The following is a 6,322-nucleotide window of genomic DNA, read 5'->3' as shown; positions in this document are numbered from 1 at the left end:
ATTCAAGTGGTAACTTTTTTCAATTCATTAGAAAATACTTGGCCTCGAATTAATATAATAAATTTTAATGCCGCACGTAAATTAGATGAAATTTTTTTCAGTTGATTTAGCTGTCCGAATCTAATAAGAAGAATGAGGCATCGGTTTCCAAAATGATTTCAAGACCGATTTTTCGGTTTTTTATTTTTTACTTGTTATTTGATTCTTTTGACACTTAGAAAAATAGATACAGATTAGTTTTTGCTTTAATATAATGTTTTTTCAAGATTTGTAAAATTTTTTTCGAATTGTTCTGTATTTTTTTTATGAAATAATTTTTTTTACAATCAAAAAAAATTTTTTTTTAAAGTTTTTTTTATGGGTGGAATTATCAGCAAACGAGGGACCATCAATGTACTTGTCCCAACCTTTTTTTTCCCTAGGGTTCTATTTTCTCAGATGAAAATCGATGAAAGCTGGAATGTACCTCTCGGAGGCCTCAACTTTAAAGGGTGATTTCACCCCCTAGAATAGAAACGTTTTCCTGCCAAAAAAAAAAAATATGTGTGTTTTAAATTTTGATGTAGAATAACATATTTAAATTTCATCAAAATCGAAGGACGTCAGCAGAGAGCCTTTTCTTGTCAGCAATTGCGCAATCAATCGGGCTGATTTCCTGTTGATTTCAGATAATCATTTGTTAGTACATTTGGTAGGCAACAATAATGTATGTTGCATCATTATTCAGAAAAATTTGTGAAAGCAGAACATGACAAGATAATCGATCACACCAAAATCATAATCTTCAACCAGTGGAGAAATTCAATAGTATTTGATGAAAAAATAATTAATAAATGTTCGATAATTTTTACCTGCAAAATTGAATCATCAATCATTTTCAGAATATTGTTATCAGGATTCTCAAGCTCTTGCAACCCTTGAGAAATTACCGCACCCACAGACTGTTGGTGCATTTTTAGTAAATAATTCAACCAGTTTTCAACGCCACCCGTACAAGTGATTCCTCCTTCAAGCACTATTTGTTCCCCTTCCCTTGAATATATTGCAGTAATTTTTTCGTACTCTTTCTCTGCGAAGTCCAACTTGTTTTGATCATGGAAAATATTGAGATTGTTTTTGAATACAATTTTACCATACATAATGATAGGAAAAAATGTATTAACAGAACTATGGTTACTTTTTCAACATTATCGAAAAATCCATCTAAATATTTTTGTATGGTGTGACAATCGGCAGCCTGTCCTAGAATTTCCAACAACGTAGGGTCCGATATGAAGCAAAATCGCGGAAATATTATCCGTTTTGTCTCCAAATACCTATAAAATAAAATTCTTTAACATGTCCACAATAAAATATTGAAATTATAGTTTTAGATGATATTCATGATATTATGATTACTGACCCACTCAGCGACTTCTGGCACGATTCCAACTGTTCAAGTAGGTGTGGCAGATATTGGATCATCGTTTCGTCACTGGTGCATGTCTCAACAGCATTCAATTTTTCATGTGCACGGTACATAATTTTGACCCATGACTTATCAATACTCTGTTAAATTTGATCATGTATGTATAAAACACTATTATTATATTTAAGCATCTCAAAATAAATTTCTATTAAATATACATATTTGTTCAAAATATTACATTGAATTTCTTCGCTTCAGCAGGTAGCTGTCTCGATATATCTCCACCAATAAATACTGCTTCCAGATAAACCCACAAATTTTGTACTGTCAACCACTTGCCAAGAATTTCAGACGTGTTGCTCAATTTACTTTGCCATTGTTGAATTTCTTTCTTGAATGGCGCATTATATCTGAAGCAGGATAGAAAAAGCGTTATTCTTTTAGAAATTTTGAAACCATAAAAATGAAAATACCATAAATGTAAAAAAAAATTCTCACTCTTTACTGGAAGTTACTTTAAACCGTGAAAAAACATAAAATACACAATAATTCAAATACTTTTAAAATGTTAAAAAACATTACAAAAATCGATGCCTCAATGCCTTTTATTTTATCAAGACTGTGAAACAACGTGATGAATTAAAAAAGTATCCATTTATCAGGCAAACCTAAGTAGGCCGACCCTTCCAATTTTCATTTAATTTATATATGTTGTAGTAGGTAAAAAACTAGGAGACAGGTATTTCTTTTATTGGCCCATAAACGGTTTGAACGCTACGGAAATCCCGTAACTGTAGTAATAAGGATTTATTTGATCAATAAGTGGGGACCAGTTTTCGCTAATATTTAAAGGTAAACGAAAAATTTCAGTTCATACCGGTTAGCCATCAAAGAACTAATGACCATTAAACTGTCTTCCAGCTGGGCTATAATTTCGGCTGTCTCAGTACCTTTAAGTTGTAGCTCACCACGTTGTTTGAAATTAGAAAATTGGAGGTTCACTATGGTCCAATCTGCGACTACTTGTTTGAGTTTGCTCTCTATATCTTTTTCTTTGACGGCACTCACACAAATATCCTGTAAAAAATCGAAACAGAAAACTACAAAATCAGCAGAAAGTTTCCGGGCAAAACTACAAAGAAAGTTTTAGCAGGGTTTTTTTATCACATTTGACCGATAGCAAATAAAAACAAAACTAATAAACGACATTGTTACGTCCCGAGAGGGAGGATTAGATGGGGACGCACAATCGTCGATTTAGAGAGGCAGGGTGTACGTTTGAGTACCGTTGCCGGTGAGTCTTCCTTGGGGCTAGTGCGGCGCCCGAGGACACACGTTATATTTTCAGGTATACGTGACCTTGTGATGATGCTGTGCTTGTGAATTAGAAGAGGTTTCTAATCACGGAGCGGTATCGAAGGATTCATGAAATAAGTGTATGCGATGATATTTTGTTCACTACAAAATCTATTAATGAATTTCTTGATATACTATTACACTTATGTACACTTGAAATTGAAATATTTTTATTACGTATTTTTGAGTTAGCGATTCAGACAGAGTTCGCCTAAATGATTTAGATTAGGGAGGGAGAGTTCTCCGATTTAAAATGTTTCGAGGTTCGTTGCTAACTGACTTACAACTAATGGTTTTTTCGACTTGGTCGGAGTTAGAAGATGAGATGCATTTTCGGGGGTTGGATGCTGTAGAGGAGAGTTGTTCTGAGAGGTTTTTTAGTTTGGATTGGTTAATAGGTCGTAAAGTTGGTGGTCTGACTTGGTGATTGGATTTGAATATGGAGGAGACTTTTCCGAAGATATGATTAGAGGAAAAATCGCACGAGATTTTCTCAGAATTAGGGAAAGTGTGTTGAGGGGGTTTCTAACAAGGAAAGGTTCTCTGCTGACGTCCTTCGATTTTGATGAAATTTAAATATGTTATTCTACATCAAAATCTAAAAGACACGTATTTTTTTTTATCGGCGGAAAAACGTTTCTAGGGGTTGAAATCACTCTTCAAAGTTGAGACCTCCGAGGGATACTTTTCAGGTTTCACCTATTTTCACCTGAGATAATAGAATGCACCCAAATGGATAATTATCTTAATGATAAACGATGAAAAATGCAACTGGTTTCATATCGGAGGGTTGCATAGGAAAAAAGTTATAGGGGTTGAAATTCACAAAATCGTTATAACAAAAAAAGTATTGCACCTATCTCGATGAACTTAATTGCATTTCGAAGAGGGCAAAAAAATAGTAGATACGGGTTTTTGCGTTTTTCTCGCAAATCAAGTTAAGGGGGTGAACTACCCCTATATATGTTTACATCAAATCTCAATAAAACGGCAGTAATTTTTTGTTTTCCTTATTTCTTCTGGTCGTGATACGTTTTTCCTTCACATTTTCAATATTTACATCTTAAATGATGGATAGATTTTTCTCGAAATTACATTTTCATAACTCGTGAAAGTTATAGAACCTAAAGTATGCGTCCAATCCTTATGGTTTATTTATCATTTGAAGCAATCTGACTCTTCTAGTTATACTTAGAAGATTCTATTCAAAATTTATTTAAACAATGGATTTTACCTAATTGAGCAAGAAAAATGCGAGAACATCAAATTTTTCGGTTGAAAATTCTATCACATCCATAGTTTGAAAGAATTCACTTTTTCCCGCCAAAAATTACTGATGGGATAACTTCTACAGATAACAATTTTTTTTATTAGTTAATATTGAATAACTCCCAAGACAAATTCCAAAAATATCTATTCCTTATGTTTTTCACAAAAATTCGGTAAATATTGACACATTTCTATAGTTATCATCAATTCAAGTTATCATCAACTCCCCCCCTCCCCCCGCCGTCCCTTTACTTGACGGTGTGATTTGGAAGTCATCTCTGTTCAGTCTGTGACTCGCTCCCAAAATTAGATTTGAAATACGACGCAGAAGCAGTGATAAAACTGCGATCGCGGAATATATTCACCACAGTCGGTTATTTTTATTCTACACGAAAGAAGTGCCTTACAATTCGAGACTATTTAAAACGAAGTTGCAAGTATTAATCAAAATGAAGATAAATCCTTTGAACGTTATTAGAATGCTTCTCGCAACTTTTGAAGTCATGCATTTACCGGATTCGCCAGTGAATAACGATGAAATACAGTTGAAAGAAAACTTTGAAAATATTTTGTTGACTGCAATGAACGAATACAGTGGTTTTGAAATGGTAGAAGAAAATTCTTTGGATTTTGAAGAACCGTTCAAGGATTGGGAAATGGAAATTGTTGAAGATAAGGAGTGGGCAAACGCCTGATACATGCACTCGTGATGACGAAGATTCATCTTACGAGTACAAATTAAGGGCCGTTCAGTATTGGCGCAGCGGGAAGAAAGGAAATTTAAGTCTGGGCAGTGTTAAACAAAAGTTCAAGAGAGTGCAATCTATACGACAGTTGCAGCGGTGGGCACACAATTTGAACAAGGGTGGGACGTACAAAGAAAAATTAGCACGAATTTGTAGTTACACTTTGGAAAATTTCAAAGCTGCTGTGGATGCTGGTTTAATAGTGCACGATTCCGATTTGAAAAAATGGGCCTTACATGCTCAAAAAGAAATAGGGCATTCTGATTTTCGTTTCAAAGCATCTCCTAAGTGGATAAAATCATTTAAAGCGGCTCATCGTATCGTATCGAGAAAAATTAATAAGTTCATTACATCCAAAACAATTGAAGATGGAGAAATCTTGGAACAACAAATTCAAAAATTTGTCTTTGACGTAAAGCAAAATATTGCAGCATACAAATTGTCAAATACATTCAACGCAGATCAGAGTGGCTTCCAGCTAGAAATGCATTCCGGAAGAACTTTAGCAATCGAAGGAGAAAAGCAAGTACAATGGCTTGTACAATTAGTCTCATCTACGACCCACAGTTATACGATTCAGCCGACTATATCAGCTGACGGCAAACTGCTATCTCCTCTATTTTTGGTTTTAAAAGAACCAACCGGCAAGATTGGTCCAATAGTGGAGAAAACGCTTTTCAGACCAGATAATGTGTACATAGAAGTATCTAAGTCTGGGAAGCTTACTTCAGGTATAAATTACACCCACTGTTTGTGTATAGATATTTTTTCGAATGAAAAAAATACGTTTTTCTAATTTCAGATCATTTCAAAATTTGGTTGCAGCATGTGTTTTTCCTAAAAATTGGTTCAAAATCTTTATTACTGATTGATTCTTGGACTGGACACTGCCCCCAAGCTGTACTTGATGTAAAACCTTCAAATAGAGATGTCAAAGTAATGATTATACCTAAAGGAACTACCGGAAAAATCCAACCCCTCGATGTTTTTGGATTCCGAGTATAGAAAAATTTTGTTAGACATTTTTCTGATACTTGTCTATTGATGAATTATAATATTGATTTGCATTTGAGAAATAATATCATAAAGCTGCAGTCACTCGTTCATAACCAACTGTCGTCACCACGTTATATCGATCTTTTCAAATATTCTTGGTACAAAAGTGGTTATATTGAAGAAAAACCAGCCAATTTTGAAAATCCTGTAGACTTTGCATTTGGAGATTCTTGCTACTCACATTGTGAAGTTCCAGGATGTGAAAATGTTGCTACTGTTCGCTGTTCCTGGTGTAAAAAGTCGCTATGTTTTAAACACTTTTTCGATGACTATCATTACTGCAGTACTTACAACGGCTAATAGAGCATACGATTATATATTCGCTTCTATTTATTGCTGTTGACATATTATCAATAAAAGATATAAGCATATTGTACGCTCTCTTTTTTTTTACTTGACTACGCAATTTTTCTATGCGTCATCCCAAATCTTGGTCTTATCTACCGAAACGAATATGTGTAAGCTCTCATCGTATGCCTGTGTTATC

This window comes from Venturia canescens, chromosome 5 (genome assembly GCF_019457755.1).
Source record: "Venturia canescens isolate UGA chromosome 5, ASM1945775v1, whole genome shotgun sequence".
Classification (NCBI taxonomy): domain Eukaryota; kingdom Metazoa; phylum Arthropoda; class Insecta; order Hymenoptera; family Ichneumonidae; genus Venturia; species Venturia canescens.
This window is presented reverse-complemented; position numbering follows the sequence as displayed.